The sequence below is a fragment of the Hyperoodon ampullatus genome (genome assembly GCF_949752795.1).
Source record: "Hyperoodon ampullatus genome assembly, chromosome: 4".
NCBI lineage: Eukaryota > Metazoa > Chordata > Mammalia > Artiodactyla > Ziphiidae > Hyperoodon > Hyperoodon ampullatus.
This window is the reverse complement of record NC_136917.1, coordinates 152,925,166-152,944,619: the sequence shown is the minus strand read 5'-3', so window position 1 is coordinate 152,944,619 and position 19,454 is coordinate 152,925,166. Positions and strand designations below refer to the sequence as shown.

The 19,454-nt window shown below is 36.5% G+C and overlaps 1 pseudogene across 1 annotated transcript in view; it reads right to left on the bottom strand.

Moving 5' to 3' along the window:
- Positions 1-5,582: 5,582 nt before the first annotated feature.
- The window catches only part of LOC307051326 (casein kinase II subunit beta-like), a 78,560-nt pseudogene continuing 64,688 nt past the window's right edge, over positions 5,583-19,454 (bottom strand). The window contains exon 2 of the transcript in view: positions 5,583-6,213. The product of the transcript in view is annotated as a casein kinase II subunit beta-like (transcript). The remainder of the gene's footprint in view (positions 6,214-19,454) is intronic.

Genomic DNA, 19,454 nt, shown 5'->3' with positions numbered 1-19,454 from the left:
AGGAGCATCAAGAGAAAAATTTATTTTCTTCCAAAAGCCATTGGTTGAAGACCAAGCAACTCTAATCATTTGGCTAATATGATTGTTTATATATTTCCCAATAATCAAATAATTGTTTCTCAGTTGATAAAGGGGAAGAGTATTTAAAAGTTTATTTTAAAATTACAGCAATACAGGTATTTTTTGAAACAAAGGGATATTGCTTTCAATACATTTTTTTCTGCCTAAAATAGATGGTCTCTTTCCATATCTCTTCCAAATCTCTGAACGAATTCTCACATTTTTTCAAAATTGTCACTGTAAGCATGGTTAAATTATATCACCTCTATAGCCAGACTCTCATATTCTGAATCCAGTTCTGATGTTACTAGCTACTTCACCTTGCGTGTCTTACCCAAATTTGAGTCCCAGGTTCTTCATCTAGAAAATAGTGGTCATTTTGGGATCAACTTCAGAGGCTTACTATGAGGATTTTTTAAGGAAATCTTTAAAGCTATCAGTGATAGAAAGTGTTCCATACATCTTAGTTATCATTATGTCCTTTGAAGTCATTCTTTTTTCCTGGTTTGCATGGAAATACTGCTGCAGATGTCAGAAGACACATTTTTCTCCCACCTGAAACATTGCACTTTTGTAGCAACCATCTTCATAGAGGAAAACAGAATTCTTATTCACTGCTGCACATATTTAATGTATTTTTGAGATTACCCCGTTTCTGGTCTTTTTAAAGTTATCATACAATTATAAGTGTCTTTAGCAATTATCTAGTTACTAGGCACAAAAGTATCAATACATGGGAACTCAGAGAGATTGAGTGATTTGCCTGGGATAAATAAATAAATAAATAAATAAGAAAGTGGCAGAACTGGGACTAAAATTAAATTTTCCATTAAATTGGAAAAAAATGTTACATTAACAAGAGAAAAGCATTATTTTTATAGGGAAATTTTGCCAGTTAAGCTGAAGTATACCAAACATCTGTGTACCTGTCAACCAATTCTACATGATTGACATAGTTTGCATTCATATACAGATATTCCTGCACTTTGAGATCTAGTTTTACACATTGACATTTTAATATAAATGATCGATAGAAAATCATATTCCATGGGCATCATGAATGAATCAACAAATTTATTTGGTTTACCCTAAATAAATATTTCTTAAATGTCACATTTGCACAGCATTAAAAGTTTTAAGCAAATACTTGTGAAGCATGCCCCTGTGACACTGATGATTGAATATATTATCTTGTCTCTTTCTAATGAAGAAAACAGTGTAGTTGCCAACTTTATATGAACTAAGGGAAGTTCTCTGACCACATGAGATGTCATTTCAAAATAGATTTCCTTGGGAAGAATGTTATTATGCTAAAGTAATATGAGATTTATTTTTATTGCTCACTAAAGAAATAAGGAAAATACAATGCCATGGAAATTGTTATTTTAATGCTGTATTCAAAAGAATAAAAGTTCAATATAGAACTTTGAATTGCTTTTCTTCTCTCCTCACTAGTAGTATATGTTCGTATTCTGGAGATTGGGAAATTCAACTTCACACAACACATCCAGCTAATGAGATTGCAGAAACATTGTGCTCTCCATCATTTCCTTATCAGTGACAGTCCATTAAAAGCTCTAACCCCATGAAGTGAATTTCAGTTTTAAACTTTTGCATTCTGAAAATGGTCTTCCCAAGACCATTAATAGATAAGATGGATGCCACATTTGTTGACAGTTCAAGATACTTTTACCCTACTAGAACTGTTTTGAAACCAACAACAGACCTATTATCTTCTTTCACAAAGACATTTTATAGTGCTATTTTAGTGAACTGGAAAACTCTGAAGGAAATTTTACTTTTATTTACCTGTGTTTTTGTTTCCTTACACAATGCAGTAAAATATGTACAATATGTGTTTGTAGTCTACATTTTAATTGCATCCTTTCTGAAAAATTGTATAGGTCTACTAAAAACAATTTTCCTTTTGAGTGTGGCACTCTTTGTCCTTCTGAGAACAGAAAGATGAGGATTTATTCCTGGATTCTTATAGTTTTGGTTGCAAGAAGTTAGTCATGATCACAATTGAATGTCAGGATTGTAAAATAATCAAAACAGCCTTTCCAAACTTAGTGTGGAGAAACTGAACAAACGCAAGCACAAATATATGACTTTACCTCCTGACAAAGAAGGAGAAGGAGATTCCTGCCCAGACTGATGTCCCAAAGAAACAACCATGATTGTGAGGCATGGCATCCAGGGGGAGTTAAAGTCTTACTATTTTAGGTAATTTTAAAAATTGAAAATGTGTACAAGTTTCCTTCTATGAATGTAGTTAGAACATGTCAAAAAAGAACGGAATTCAACTCTCTGAATTCAGTCTCAGAGTTTTCAGAACATAATAGGTATAGTCACCTGAAGCAATTAGGCTTTTGAGAAGAATGGCATAGAGGCCACTGCTCTAGCTGTCCCTGAATGGGGATTGGAGACAAGGGCATAAATCTAGGTTTCTGGAGCTGTCCAATCAATAACTAGTGCCTTTGAAATATAAAATTCAGGAAACAATAAATGCATACTTAGGATCATTTGGTGATACAAAAAGTGCAGAAATAAATATGCCTGGAGATGGAGATACAGCTACTGATCTACAGTGCACAGAAAACTGGATACACTGAGTAGAGTGACAAATACATGGTGTGCTGAAGAGAAGAGCTGTGTTGTCCTGTCAGGTACTGAGATTAAAATCTGTTTACAAAAAATAAGTAAATAAATAAGAAAAAATCTGTTTACAACATTCAGCAAAAGAGGGTTGGCTCCCTTTGGAAATTTATTTGTACTTCAAAGGATGCTAAATAGAAACAGGATTGAAGATATATTTGAAAGAAATATGTTGTATTTGAAGTGGAATCATCTCCCATCTTTAGTGAAAATAGCTCTCATAATATTCCAGAAGCCAGGAACACTATAGAGAGATTGTTTGGGTGGAATTACCAAATACACTTACTTACATTAAATTAATATCAATAGTAGTCAATACACTTTGATCATTTTCTATGTATAGTAGTATACTTTATGTGGCTTATGTTATTTAATCTCTTCAATTAATCTATGAGGAGTCACTCAATGTTTGTCAATGTCACAGATTAATAAATTGAGTTTAATACAGATTAGGTATATTTTCTCAAGATTATGAAACTAGAAAGCATCAGAATAAGAGTTTTCAAACCCTTATTTAGCAAGGCAGCATATACTTCCTAATACATATGATTAAGAAACAAGTTATCTCATACTTTATGTAAATGTTATTTGATACTAAGATACTCAGTCAATCCTTCTGAGGGTACAGGTAATGGTAATGCTTTTTCTTTCCACTCAAAATCTTCAGATAAAATGTTTTTAAGTGAATTGACTATAAATAAAATTTTAATTTTATCTTAACAATATGCTAGAAAGATAGTTTAAAAAGTTTTTCATAACTCAAGATGATTTATATAACTTATATAATGTTCACATTAATTAAAACATGTTAACTGGGGTATACGTATGGATAATTAGAGTAAGTTGGTAAGCTAAATATTCTGTCTAACATAGATTATAAAATAGAGTGGACAAGAAAAATATGTTGCAATATCCATTTGAGCAACAGCAGCTTCTTATTACAAACACCATGCTTAATATAACTATCCCTAGATATAAGTGAAACATATCTGATTATCACAGTTTTGCTTTTTTTAGTAAACAAAAGAGATATTAAGTTTCAGAATGGTGAGCTCAACTTTCTTATTCCATGTGTCATTAGGATGTGGCATATAAATATTCTCCAACTTTGTTCTATATCTTCACAACAAAGTGCAATGATAAACTAATGCTTTGTAATCTGAAAATACATTTGTCACTTTTTTCCTCTAAGGGTGCCAGATTGAAAAACCTTTCTGATTTATGATCTGTGCTTCAATTACAGTTGAATTCAAGACTACATGAAATAACTTGGTGCTGACAGTAGTCAATTTTCACATGGATATGGTTTTCCAAGACACCATAGTTTTCTGCTCCTTGCCCTTAATCATCTGTCTACTTGCCTCTTAGATTAAATATTTTCAACAAATATGCTTATTTGAAAGGGTCTTGTTTGAATTTTAGTGTTATTATTTTGCTGCTTCATTTATACCTTATACTTAAATAAATTGCTACTCTCCACTCCTGTAGCTTGTTACAAAGTCTCCATTGTGGATTACAAAAATGTTTCATGGTATCTGACCCTGAGGTGGCTAACATGATTCCAACATAGTATCTACAGGATAAATCCAAGCACCTCAAGGATAGATAGGTGTAGAAAGATCAAGTTAACAAAAACTAACACTTATAACATGAAAAAAAAAAAAACTAGAACAACATGCAGTGCTTAGCAAACAATATACTGAGAAGAATATGAATATTACAGTGTCTATATTTGTTGTCACTGACATAGCAGTGTGGTGTTATCATTAGTCATTGAATTAGCCTAGCTAGATTTTGATGGCTAACAACACTTTCCAAATAGGCATCTTGATTTTTTCCACTGAGATGGGATTGGAATTTCAGTTCTCCAACTAAGAGATGTTTTATATCAACCCAACTTGACATAATTAGCCAATTCTCAATTTAATGTGTCATCCAATCTCTCCCCACTGATGTTCATAAATTTTGTATACCCTCTGATTTCATTGGATTATTCATTATTTTTGACTTGACTCTCTATTCCAAGGCAAATATAAAAGGTTTTTTAGTACATTATAGTAGTTGCTAGATCAAATACCTAAATTTTAACTTCTTTTCACATTTATAATCATAAATCTATTAAATTAATTTCCAGAACATTTTGAAATATAGGTGGATTGAGATACACATTCTTGTCATGTTTAGATACGTCTGTTGGTACTTATGCTTTCTTTGAATTTTATTAAGCATTTAATTGATTTTATCAAGTATAAAAATATATTCTCTCTTAAGATTTAATTGCTATATGTTAGTGATATTTGAGATTTGCTTTTTTTAAATAATGTGAGTCAGTCTGTGGTTTGACAGAGCAAAGTCTATTTCAATTTATAGCCCACAACTATTTAAATAATATGAGAATTATTTGATTTTAGGTATATGAAAATTTCCTTTCTAAAGACCTGTGATTCTTGTACCTTTCAACATGGTAGTTTTTGTAGATCTTTTAAAAATTTTTTTCATTATTATGGTATTATTCAGTATTCTTCTCATACATTAATCAATGAAGCTAAAGTATCTTAATATAAATAATTAATTTTATTTAGTAATTAAATAACTTACCATAGAATTATTTTAAAAATACCTTATGATTTTACAACATTTATATTAGGAGCCATCAAGCCCTAAAATATTTTTTCCTGAAGATATCTGGTAAGATTTTATATAAATTTTGAGTAAATGCTTTTTTTGCCTTTTTTCTACTTTATTTCATATTCACACCACAATAATGACTCTTTTAATTTAAAATATAAACCATAGAGGTTTCCTTAAAGGTGGCAAGGGAGGACTGGAACTGTCAAAGACTGAGTGACAGGTGGGGTTGGGAATCAGTGAACGGTCTTGACGGACTCAAAGTTGCTGGTGGCTTGGAACTGCACCTGGTAGGGCAGTGGATGGATCTTGCAACTGTACACTTTGGACATAAACTGGTTAGTGGGCTGCTTGGGCCGGCATTCAGCATGCACCATGAAGAGCATTGTGAGGGAAACTTGTACCCAAGTAGGGGCCTTCCGTGTGGTGCTGCCTCGATGGTGTCTTAGGTGTGGAAACGTCCATGAACTTGGGGCAGTAGAGCTTCACCAGGGCCTCACCTGGGGTGTCAGAAAGGCTATTGGAAAACATTGGCTTGTTCTCACAGCACACATGGGGCAGTAGCCAAACTCTCCCTGCCAGTACTTTTCCAACATCTGGGTGGTGCCATGGTTTGTGAGTATATAGGTGGTCTGGGTGAACCTATACAACATCTTGGCTGACTGCTTAATCAGGGTTCTCTGGTTGGGGTTGTCTTCCAGCTCTTCATCAGACTCCAGGTCCAAGATCATGTCTAGAGCTTATCTACTGTGAGGCACCTGCTCATTGAGTTGACTGAGGTTAAATTTGTCCTGGATGGAGTCTTCATCCACTTCACAGGATAATTCATAGTCATGGAGCCCATAGAACCAGTATAAATAACACTTCCTGAGGTTTAAATCATTTTTTAAAAATTTATCATTTATTTTTCCTTACTGATTTCCTGATGCTTCTTTGTCTCTGTAATTTTGTTTTCTTGAGTGATCATAAAAGTCTTTGAAAGTAGGGGTCTTTTTTTTCTTTTGTTTTGTGAAGCATGTCATGATTAAAATGTGTTTCTGGGCTTCCTTGGTGTCGCAGTGGTTGGGAGTCTGCCTTCCGATGCAGGGGATGTGGGTTCGTGCCCCGGTCCAGGAGGATCCCACTTGCCGTGGAGCAACTGGACCAGTGAGCCATGGCCGCTGAGCCTGCGCGTCCGGAGCCTGTGCTCCACAACGGGAGAGGCCACAACAGTGACAGGCCCACGTACCACATAAAAAAAAAATGTGTTTCTACTTATTTTAATGAATTAATAAATAAAAACATCATGGGAATGATATTTTTAATTTCTATGTACTTTTAAGTGTTTATTGAACATAGTATCAGTAAAGACTAGTGACCACATCAAAAGAGTTCAGCTCAATGGATTGATTTCACATGTCAGAAGATACCTGCTTAGTCAGACTCAGATCAAAAACAGAATACCAATAACCTAGCACATTCTCATCTCAGTAAAAACCATTCCAGTTAACTGTTCTCATGACTAATAAAACCAGAGATTAGTCCTGTCTGTTTTTGTACTTAGTGTTGATAAATTATGCATTATGTACATTATAGATGGTCAATTCCCATTGTGTGAATGTTCCACAATTCTTATGGCTTCTCCTATGAGTGGACATGTATGTGGGTAGCTTCCAGTTTGGGCTTACAAATAATGCTATAATGAATATTCTAGTGCATGCCTTTCAGTGAACTTATGAATGCACTCCTGTTGGGTTTAGATATATATATAGGAGTGGAGCTGATTATCTTTGGAACTGTGTATCTTCAGCTTTTGTAAATACTGCAGATTTTCAAAATGTCCTTATGCTTGAGTTCTCTTTTTTTTTTTTTTTCTATTGATACCTTTTTTTTTTTTAGTACATCTTTATTGGAGTATAATTGCTTCACAATACCATGTTAGTTTCTGTTGCGCAACAAAGCAAATCAGCCATATGCATACACATGTCCCCATATCCCCTCCTTCTTAAGCCTCCCTCCCATCCTCCCTATCCCACCTCTCTATGTCATCACAAAGCACCTAGCCGATCTCCCTGTGCTATGCTTCTTCTTCCCACCAGCCAACTATTTTACATTTGGTAGTGTATATACATCAATGCTACTCTCACTTTGCCCCAGGTTCCCCCTCCCACCCCATGTCATCATGCCCGTTTTCTATGTCTACCTCTTTATTCCTGCCCTGCAACTAGGTTCATCAGTACCATTTTTTTTTTTTAGATTCCATATATATACATTAGCATATGGTGACATACTTCACTCTGTATGACAGACTCTAGGTCCACCCACTTCACTACAAATACTCAATTTCGTTTCTTTTTATGGCTGAGTAATATTCCATTGTATATATGTGCCACATCTTCTTTATCCATTCCCCTGTCAATGGACACTTAGATTGGTTCCATGTCCTGGCTACTGTAAATAGTGCTGCAATTAACATTGGGGTGCATGTCTCTTTTTGAATTATGGTTCTCTCAGGGTATATGCCCAGTAGTGGGATTACTAGGTCATATGGTAGTTCTATTTTTAGTTCTTTAAGGAACATCCATACTGTTTTCCATAGTGGTTGGATCAATTTACATTCCCACCAACAGTGCAGGAGGGTTCTCTTTTCACCACACTATTTCCAGCATTTATTGTTTCTAGATTTTTTGATAATGGCCATTCTGACTGGCGTGAGGTGATACCTCATAGTTTTGATTTGCATTTCTCTAATAATTAGTGATGTTGAGCATCTTTTCAGGTGCCTCTTGGCACATGTCTTCCTCGGTGAAATGTCTATTTAGGTCTTCTGCCCATTTTTTAACTGGATTGTTTGTTTTTTTGGTATTGAACTGCATGAGCTATTTGTATATTTTGGAGATTAATCCTTTGTCTGTTGTTTTATTTGTAAATATTTTCTCCCATTCTGAGGGTTGTCTTTTTGTCTTGTTTATGGTTTCCTTTGCTGTTCAAAAGCTTTGAAGTTTAATTAAGTCCTATGTGTTTATTTTTGTTTTTATTTCTGTTACTCTAGGAGGTGGGTCAAAAAAGTTCTTCCCATGGTTTATGTCAAAGAGTGATTTTCCTATGTTTTCCTCCAAAAGTTTAATAGTGTCTGGTCTTACATTGAAATCATTAATCCATTTGGAGTTTATTTTTGTATATGGTGTTAGGTAATGTTTTAATTTCATTCTTTTACATGTAGTTGTCCAGTTTTCCCAGCACCACTTATTGAAGAGGCTGTCTTTTCTCCATTGTATGTTCTGGCCCCCTTTGTCATAAAACAGGTGCCAATATGTGCATGGATTTATCTCTGGTCATTCTGTCCTGTACCATTGATCTATATTTGTTTTTGTGCTAGTACCTTACTGTCTTGATTACTGTAGCTTTGTGGTATAGTTTGAAGTCAGGGAGCCTGACTCCTCCAAATCCATTTTTTTTTTTTTTTTTCCTCAAGATTGCTTTGGCTATTCAGGGTCTTTTGTGTTTCCATATGAATTGTAAGATTTTTTGTTCCAATTCTGTGAAGAATGCCATTGGTAGTTTGATAGGGATTACACTGAATCTGTAGATTGCTTTAGGCTATATAGTCATTTTCACAATATTGATTCTTCCAATCCAAGAACATGGTATATTTCTCCATCTGTTTTATGTCATCTTTGATTTCTTTCATCAGTGTTTTATAGTTTTCTGAGTACAAGTCTTTCGCCTCCTTAGGCAGGTTTATTCCTAGGTATTTTATTCTTTTTGCTGCAATGGTAAATGGGAGTGTTTCCTTAATTTCTCTTTCTGATGTTTTGTTGTGGTGTATAGGAATGCCAGAGATTTCTGTACATTAATTTTGTATCCTGCAACTTTATCAAATTCATTGATTAGTTCTAATAGTTTTCTAGTGGTATCTTTAGGATTTTCTATGTATAGTATCATGTCATCAGCAAATAATGATGGTTTTAATCCTTATTTATCCAATTTGTATTCCTTTTATTTCTTTTTTTTTCTCTGATTGCCATGGTTAGGACTTCCAAAACTATGTTGAATAGGAGTGGCAAGAGTGGACATCCTTCTCTTTTTGTTGATCCTAGTGGAAATGCTTTCAGTTTTTCACCATTGAGTATGATGCTTGCTGTGGGTTTGTCATATATGGACTTTATTATGTTGAAGTAGGTTCCCTCTATGCCCACTTTCTGGAGAGTTTTTTATAATAAATCAGTGTTGAATTTTGTCAAAAGCTTTTTCTGCATCTACGGAGATGATCATATTGTTTTTATTCCTTAAATTGTTAATGTAGTGTATCACATTGATTGATTTGCACATATTGAAGAATCCTTGCATCCCTGGGATAAATCCCACTTGATCATGGTGTGTGATCCTTTTAATGTGCTGCTGGATTCTGTTTGCTAGTGTTTTGTTCAGGATTTTTACATCTCTGTTCATCAGTGATATTGGCCTGTAGTTTTAATTTTGTGTGATATCTTTTTCTGGTTTTGTTATCAGGGTGCTGGTGGCTTTGTAGAATGAATTTGGGAGTGTTTCTCCCTCGGCAATTTTTTGGAAGAGTTTGAGAAGGATCGGCGTTTCTTCTTCTCTAAATGTGCTCTTCTGTAAATGTTTGATAGAATTCACCTGAGAAGCCATCTGGTCCTGGACATATTTTTGTTGGAAGATTTTTTTTTTTTTTTTTTTGTGGTACGCGGGCCTCTCACTGTTGTGGCCTCTCCCATTGCAGAGCACAGGCTCCGGATATGCAGGCTCAGTGGCCATGGCTCATGGACCCAGCCGCTCCACGGCACGTGGGATCCTCCTGGACCGGGGCACAAACCCGCGTCCCCTGCACCGGCAGGTGGACTCCCAACCACTGCGCCACCAGGGAAGCCCTGTTGGAAGATTTTTAATTATGGTTTCAATTTCATTACTTGTGATAGGGTTGTACATATTTTCTAATTCTTCCTGGTTTAGTTTTGGAAAATTGTACCTTTCGAAGAATTTGTCCATTTCTTCATGGTTGTCCATTTTATTGGCATATGGTTGTTTGTAGTAGTCTCTTATAATCCTTTGTATTTCTGCAGTGTCAGTTGTGATTTCTCCTTTTTCATTTCTAGTTTTATTGATTTATGTCTCCTCCCTCTTTTTCTTGATGAGTCTGGCTAAGGGTTTATCAATTATGTTTATTTTCTTAAAGAACCAGCTTTTAGTTTTATTTAACTTTGCTATTGTTTTCTTCATTTCTATTTCATTTATTTCTGCTCTGATCTTTATGATTTCTTTCCTTCTTCTGACTTTGGGTTTTCTTTGCTCTTCTTTCTTTAGTTGTCTTAAAAGTAGGATTAGACTGTTTATGCGAGTTTTTTCTTGTTTCTTGAGGTGAGATTGAATTGCTGTAAACTTCCCTCTTAGAACTGCTTTTGCTGGGCCCCATAGGTTTTGGCTCACCTTGCTTTCATTGTCATTTGTTTCTATGTATTTTTTATTTCTTTGATTTCTTCAGTGATCTCTTGGTTATTTAGAAGAGCACTGTTTAACCCCCGTTTTTTTCTGTGTTTTTTACAGGTTTTTTCCTGTAACTGATTTACAATTGATTTACAAAAGCATATATATGGGTCTTTTTTTGTATCCATTCAGCCAGTCTGTGTCCTTTGGTTGGGGCATTTAGTTTATTTACTTTCAAGTTTATTATCTATGTGTATGTTCCTATTACCATTTTCTTAACTGTTTTTGGTTTGTTTTTGTGGGTCTTTTTCTTCTCTTTGTGTTTCCTGCTTAGAGGAGTTTCTTTAGCATTTGTTATAAACTGGTTTCATGGTGCTGAATTCTCTTAGCTTTGGTTTGTCTGGAAAGCTTTTGACTTCTCTATCAAACCTGAATTAGATCCTTGCTGGGTACAGTAATCTTGGTTGTAGGTTTTTTTTCTTTCATCACTTTAAGTATATCCTGCCACTCCCTCCTGGCTTGCAGAGTTTCCACTGAAAAATCAGCTGATAACCTTATGAGGATTTCTTTGTATGTTTTTTTGTTTGTTTGTTTTTCTCTTGCTGTTTTTAATATTTTTCTTTGCATTTAATTTTTGTTAATTTGATTAATATATGTACTGGTGTATTTTTCCTAGGTTTTATCCTGTATTGGGATTCTCTTTGCTTCCTGGATTTGGGTGACTCTTTCCTTTCCCATGTTAAGGAAGTTTTCCACTATAATCTCTTCATATATTTTCTTAGACCATTTCTTTTTCTCTTCTTCTTCTGGGATGCCTATAATTTGAATGTTGGTGCATTTAGTATTGTCTCAGTGGTCTCTGAGGTTGTCTTCAATTCTTTTCATTCTTTTTTCTTTATTTTTCTCCTCCTCAGTTATTTCCACCATTTTGTCTTCCAGCTCACTTATTCATTCTTCTGCCTCCACTATTCTTTTACTGATTCCTTCCAGTGTATTTTTCATTTCAGTTATTGTGTTGTTCATCTCTGTTTGTTTGTTCTTTAGTTCTTCTAGGTCTTTGTTAAACATTTCTTGTATTTTCTCAATCTGTGCTTCCATTCTATTTCTGAGATTCTGGATCATCTTTACTATCATTACTCTGAATTCTTTTTCAGGTAGATTGCTTATTTCCTTTTCATTTGCTCAGTCTTGTAGGTTTTTACCTTGCTCATTCAACTGTGACATATTTTTTTGCTGTCTCATTTTTTTTTTGTTTTTAATGAATAGGTTGTGTTCCTCTTTTACTGGTTGTTTGGCCTGAGGCTTCCAACACTAGTTTGTAAGCTATTGAGTAGAGTTGGTCTTTGTGCTGAGATGAGGACCTCCAGGAGAACTCACTCTGATGAATATTCCCTGGGGTCTGAGGTTCTCTGTTAGTCCAGTGGTTCAGACTCGGAGCTCCCACTGCAGGAGCTTCCACCTGACCCATGGGTCATGAATCAAGATCCCACAAGCCACGTGTGGCAGCACAAAAAAAAAAAAAAACAGTAACAAAGTAAAAAATAAAATTAAACTAGGAAATTAACAGATTTATTAGAAAGAATGTAAAAATAAAAATATATATGAATCAACAACTGGAATGTACATCTGTACCCAATAGTAGAAAAGAGGAGGAGGGAAAAGGAAAAAAAAAAAAAAGGGTGGGGGAAGGAAGGCCTTGGCTGTGGAGAGTGGGGCTTAAGCAAGGGTGAGGTTTGGGTGGCGGATGGGGCCAATGCTCAGGACCCAAAGGCTGGAAAAGGTCCTGAGTGCTGTGGGGGGTGGGGCTTATACTCAAGGAACAGTAGGGACCCAGGCGTGCCACCCACTCCTGGTCTCAGAGGGCAGGGTACCTCACCTGGGAGCCCAGCAGGCTTCCCGTGCTCGAGTGGGCAGAGCAAATGCCCTCCTCTCCTCTCCTGCTCCTCTGGTTTGGGGTCTGGGAGGGCCCCTCCTGCCTGTCTCTCTGATCTCCCAGGCCTCTCTCCTATGCCCCAGGACCAATGTGGTAGGGGGAAATGGGGGTCTTGGAGGGCAGGGGACCAGCCTGGGTGCTCAGCAGGCTCCCTGTGCCCGAGTGAGCAGGGTAATCATCCTCTGCTCCTCTCCTGATTCTCCTGGATGGCCCCTCCTGCTTGCCACTCCTGATCTCTGTGGCCTCCCTCCTATGTCCCCAGGATCCACGTGGCCTGGATGGGGCTTTGGAGGGAGGGGGAATTGATTTGGGAATGCAGCAAGCTCCCCAGCCCAAGGGACGCCAATCCTGTCTGGGCTCCACTTCTCCCTCCTTGGTCCACCTACATCCCACTGGTTCACTCTGGGGTTCCTTCTGTCTCCTTGCAGGTCAAAGTCCCCTACCAGCGGCCAGCAGGCACCCTAGTTGTGGGGAGACATTAACTGTGCATGTTCCCACACCACCATGTTGACTCATCCCCTGTGCTTGAGTTTTGAGGTGCATAATTTACTTTGATATTTATAAGAAATCTAAAAACTCAGCTTTTATTTTCCTATTTACACAAACTTTCAGAAATGTGTGTTTTAACTTCAAAATATTTTATCACATTTTGTTATAATTACTAGTTTTATAACATTGTGGTAAGAAAATGTGATGTAAACCCTTATAATTTATCTGTTTTCAAGTGTGTTGCAATTTATTTTAAAATGTCCAAAGTATGTTGGAAAAATAGGAGACAGAAAGTGGATAGAGTGAGAACATAGTTACATAGAAAGAACAGCCTACTGTTTAGTACTTAAATGACCTCAATATCCTTTTTTTATTATCTTCTTTTTATGTTGAAATTTTTTCCTTTTTCATACTATCATTGATTTCTTATTAACTTCTCTTTTACCTTCTTATCATTTTTTCCTGACACTCAATGGTTTCAGACTAATCATATCCCTAATTTAGACTGGTATGTTTGTAAATATCAATTGACATTTCTTTCATTCTTCATCACTTTTTAAATATTTTTTGTATATAATTATTTTTTTAACATTTTTATCAAATATTTGGGTAATTTGTTTCTCTCTGTGTACATGTAGTTATCTCATCTTTAAAACTAAGACTTTATACTTTGCTTTTGATTCAGGAATTTAACCAAAAAACGATTATTTTTGTGACATTTATAATCATATTAATGTTTCTTGTAGTCTTATGACCTCTGGTGTGGCCGTAATTTTTAGATTGTGTTTTTTACTTTCTTAGCGGTATTTTTTAATCTCACCTAAACCCATTTTTGGCTCATTATTCCTTTTTCATTCCAGCCTGTTCTTCCCATCTAATTAGTTATTGCTGTTTTATAGGCATTATGTATTTTTATGTGATTTTTACAACAAAAGTCTTCCTGAAATTCCTCCTAGGTCATTGAGTGTTTTTTTGACACATATGTACTGGGCTCCTATTTTCCAAAAATGATTCTAGGTCTTGGGGACTGGTCAACTAGCAAGAAAAACTTGAGTTCTTGCACTTGAGGAACTTGAATTCTGGCAGGGGCAAGGGAGGCAATCAGTAAACAATTTGGAAAATAAAAGAATAAACATAGCAGATAAAAATTCATGTTATGAAAAAAATCTAACAGAGCAAGTGTTTTCATAGTACATTGGGGCAGTTGATGTGGAGTGGTCAGGTGTGGCCTCCATGAGGAATGAAATTGAAGGACTAAGCCAGGAGATTATATGTGGAAAGCCATTTCCAGACAAAGAAATATCCTGTGCAAAAGCCTTAAGTCAGGTCTAGTATAAAATACATCTTCTCATCATTGGCAAAATATTACTTTCATGTACATTTGCACCTTTACACTGTCAAAGTATCATTATTAATTTAATACAGTCTTCACTCCAATTGTCACAAACAAATGTAGAAATACAGTATCTCTTCTTTGGATGAACTTAATCTGGATACTTTATCAGAATATTTTAAGGTATATCATGAACTACAATTTGTTAATATAAAACTTAAAGAGCAAGTTAAAAAATTTGAAGTTGATTTTTTTATCATTAATTTAGAACAATTTTACATGCTTCCAATTAATTTAGAAATTACCAAAAAAGGGGCATTTAAAAAGCATTTGATCTTCAGAAAAGCTTTACTAAGTAATTATAAGCTCTTAAAATCACTCTCCTTTGAAAAGAAAAGCATGTGTTCTTTTGTATAATCCATCTTAAACTTTAAAGTTTTTCATTCTGGGCAAAAGAAGTTTGCGAATATTTTCCAAAATAAATATTTCTAGATGCAGAGCAAGTTAGCAAAAGACGAAAATTTGTCAGTATTGGACAAAAAACTAAATATTTCTTATCTTCTCAAACAACAAGCTTTTAGTTTTATTGATCTTTGCTATTGTTTCCTTCATTTCTTTTTCATTTATTTCTGATCTGATCTTTATGATTTCTTTCCTTTTTCTAACTTTGGAGTTTTTTTGTTCTTCTTTCTCTAATGGCTTTAGGTGTAAGGTTAGGTTTTTTATTTGAGATTTTTCTTGTTTCTTGAGGTAGATTTGTATTGCTATAAACTTCCCTCTTAGAAATGCTTTTGCTGCATCCCATTGGCTTTGGGTCATTGTGTTTTCAATGTCATTTGTTTGTAGGTATGTTTTAATTTCCTCTTGGATTTTTCAGTGATCTTTTGTTTATTTAGTAGCATGTTGTTTAGCCTCCATGTATTTGTATTTTTCAGAGTGTGTTTCCTGTAATTGATAATTTAGCCTCATAGTGTAGTTGTTGAAAAAGATACTTGATACAATTTCAATTTCCTTAAATTTACCAAGGCTTAATATGTGACCCAAGATATGATCTGTCTTGGAGAATATTCCATGAGCATTTGAGAAGAGTGTGTATTCTGTTGTTTTTTGTTGGAATGTCTTATAAATATCAATTAAGTCCATTTTGTCTAATGTGTCATTTAAAGCTTGTGTTTCTATACTTATTTTCATTTTGGATGATCTGTCCTTTGGTGATCATCCAAAGGACAGTGGGGTGTTAAAGTCCCCTACTATTATTGTGTTACTGTTGATTTCCTCATTTATGGCTATTAGCATTTGCCTTATGTATTGAGGTGCTCCTATATTGGGTGCATAAATATTTATCATTTTTACATTTTCTTCTTGGACTGATCCCTTGGTGATTATGTAGTGTCCTTCTTTGTCTCTTGTAATAGCTTTTATTTTAAAATCAGTTTTTCTGATATAAGAATTGCTACTCCAGCTTTCTTTTGAATTCCATTTGCATGGAAAATCTTTTTCCATCCCCTCACGTTTAGTCTGTAGGTGTCACTATATCTGAAGTGGGTCTCTTGTAGACAGTATATATATAGGTCTTGTTTCTGTATCCATTCAGCCAGTCTATGTGTTTTGGTTGGAGCATTAAATCCATTTACATTTAAGGTAAGTATCAATATGTATATTCCTATTACCATTTTCTTAATTTTGGGGGATTTGTGTTTGTAGGTCTTTCCTTCTCTAGTGTTTCATACCTAGAGAAGTTCATTTAGCATTTGTTGTAAGGCTGTTTTGGTGGTGCTGAATTCTCTTAGCTTTTGCTTGTCTGTAAAGGTTTTAATTTCTCCACTGAATCTGAATAAGATCTTTGCTGGATGGAGTAATCTTGGTTGTAGGTTTCTCCCTTTGGCCACTTTAAATTTGTCTTGGTACTCACTTCTGTCTTGCAGAGTTTCTTCTGAAAAATCAGCTGTTAACTTTTTGGGGATTACATTGTATGTTATTTGTTGCTTTTCCCTTGCTGCTTTTAATATTTTTTCTTTGTATTTACTTTTTGATAGTTTGATTAACATGTGTCTTGGCTTATTTCTCCCTGGATTTATCCTGTATGGTACTCTCTGTGCTTCCTGGACTTGATTAGCTGTTTCCTTTCCCATGTTAGAGAAGTTTCCCACTCTAATCACTTCAAATATTTTCTCAGGCCCTTTCTTTTTCTCTTGCTCCTCTGGGACCCCATAATTCGAATGTTGGTATGTTTAATATTGTCCCAGAAATCTCTGAGCCTGTCCTCAATTATTTTCATTCTTATTTCTTTATTCTGCTCTTTGGCAGTTATTTCCACTATTTTATTCTCCAGGTCAAACAAACAATGATGAACAATACAATAAGTGAAATTTAAAATTCTCTAGAAGGAATCAATAGCAGAATAACTGAAGCAGAAGAACAGAGAATTTTAAATTTCACTTATTGTATTGTTCATCATTGTTTGTTTGCTCCTTAGTTCTTCTAGGTCCTTGTTAAATATTTCTTGTATTTTCTCCATTGTATTTCCAAGATTGTAGATCATCTTTACTATCATTATTCTGCATTTTTTTCAAGTAGACTGTCCATTTCTCTTCATTTGTTTGGTGTGTTTTTACCTTGCTCCTTCATCTGCTGTATGTTTCTCTGTCTTCTCATTTTGTTTAACTTACTGAGTTTGGGGTCTCCTTTTTGCAGGCTGCAAGTTCATAGTTCCCATTGATTTTGGTTTTGGCTCCCTGTGGATGCAGTTAGCTCAGTGCCTTCTGTAGGCTTCCTAGTGGAGGGGACTGGTGCCTGTGTTTTGGTGGTTGGGGCTGGATCTTGTCTTTCTGGTGGGAAGGTCCACGTCTGGTGGAGTGTTTTGGGGGTGTCTGTGAACTTAGTATGATTTTCAGGCAGCCTGTCTGCTAATGGGTGGGGTTGTGTTCCTGTCTTTCTAGTTGTTTGGCATGGGGCATCCAGCTCTGGAGCTTCCTGGCCATAGGGTGGAGCTGGGTCTTAGTGTTGAGATGGAGATCTCTGGTAGAGCTATCACCGATTGATATTATGTGGGGCGTGGAGGTCTCTGGCCGTCTGATGTCCTGAACTTTACTCTCCTACCTTGGAGGCTCAGGCCTGATATCTGGCCAGAGCACCAAGACCCTGTCAGCCACATGGCTTAGAAGAAAAGGAAGAAAATATATATATATAAAAAAAGTTAAAAAAAATCAAAATAAAAATATAAAAAATATAAAAAAGAAGAGAGCAAGCAAACCAATAAACAAATCCACCAATGTTAACAAGCACTAAAAACTAAACTAAGATAGACATAAAAATCAGAAACAAGTCAGTCACAGACAGCAATCCCCAAGTCTACACTTGCTCCCAAAGTCCACTGCCTCAATTTTGGGAACATTTCTTGTCTATTTAGGTATTCCACAGATGCAGCATTCATCAAGTTGATTGTGTGGGTTTAATCCACTGCTCCTGAGGCTGCAGAAATTTCCCTTTCTCTTCTTTGTTTGCAGAGGTCCTGGGGTTCAGGTTTGGTTTTGGCCCCGCCTCTGCATGTAGGTTGCCCTCAGGTGACTTTTCCCCACCTAGACAGGAAGGGGTTATAGCGGCAGTTGATTAGGTCTTTCTTGCTCTCTCAGGCGTAAGAGAGGGAGGGGTATGGTAGTCATAATTGGAATGCGCTGTGAGCCTGAAGCGGCAGAGGCCAGCTTGACATTGCAACAGCCTGAGGCTTTCCATGTTTTCTCCCGGGGAAGTTGTCCCTGGATCTCGGGACCCTAGCTGTGGTGTGCTGCACAAGTTCCCAGGGTGGTGGGGGTGTTTGGGTAATGAACTGCTTGCACACAGGATTCTTGGTGGCAGAGGCAGCAGCATTAACGTTTCATGCCCATTTCTGGGGTCCGAGCTGATAGCCAAGGATCATGCTCATCTCTAGAGGTTGCTGAGGCAGTTCTCTGCCTTCTGTGGGTACATGCAGAAGGAATCCCCTCTCCTCGCACACCCCAATACAATGGTCTCTTTCCTCTTTGGAAGGTACAGACTTTTCCCCTGACTACTTCCCAGCTAGTTGTGGCACACTAGCCCCCTTCAGGCTGTCTTTATGCAGCCAACCCCAGTCCTCTCGTTGGGCTGTGACCTCCAAAGCCTGATCCTCAGCTCCCAGCCTCCACCCACCCCAGCAGGTGAGCAGACAAGCCTCTCGGGCTGGTGAGTGCTGGTTGGCACCAATCCTCTCTGCGGGAAACTTTCTGCTTTGCCCTCTGCACCCCTGTTGCTGCACTCTCTTCTGTGGCTCCTAAGCTTCCTTCCTGCCCACCCCCCACCCTGTTTCTGCTAGTGAAGGGGCTCCTTAGAATGTGGGAAATTTTCCTCCTTCACAGTTCCCTCCTAGAGGTACAAGTCACATCCCTATTCTTTTGTCTCTGTTTTTTCTTTTTTCTTTTGCCCTACCCAGGTACGTGGAGTGTTTCTTGCCTTTTGGAAACTCTGAGGTCTTCTGGCAGTGTTCGGTAGGTGTTCCGTAGGAGTTGTTCCACATGTAGATGTATTTCTGATGTATTGTGGAAACGAAGGTGATCTCCACATCTTACTACTCCACCATCTTGAAGGTCCTCTCTAAAAGTTGGTTCTTAAAAGTCAAAAACTTTTTCATTTTCTTACTAGATAGTTCTGATGTGACCTATAGGTAGGTCCCTTTGTCACAGGTATTGTGTGCAAAGTGGGTCTTTCTAGGTCTCCACTTGTAATAAAAAGCAGTGCTCTCTTTTGTTGCTACCTATCATGCACCAGCTTTGGGATAAATTTCTCAATGTTACATAACATGGGTTAAGAAATAAGCTTTACTGAAGAAATGAAAACTTGCATAAAGAAATGACTGCCAATGTAAAGGAGGCTAAATCAATAAATACCACTGTGAGGTACCATTCTGTACCATTT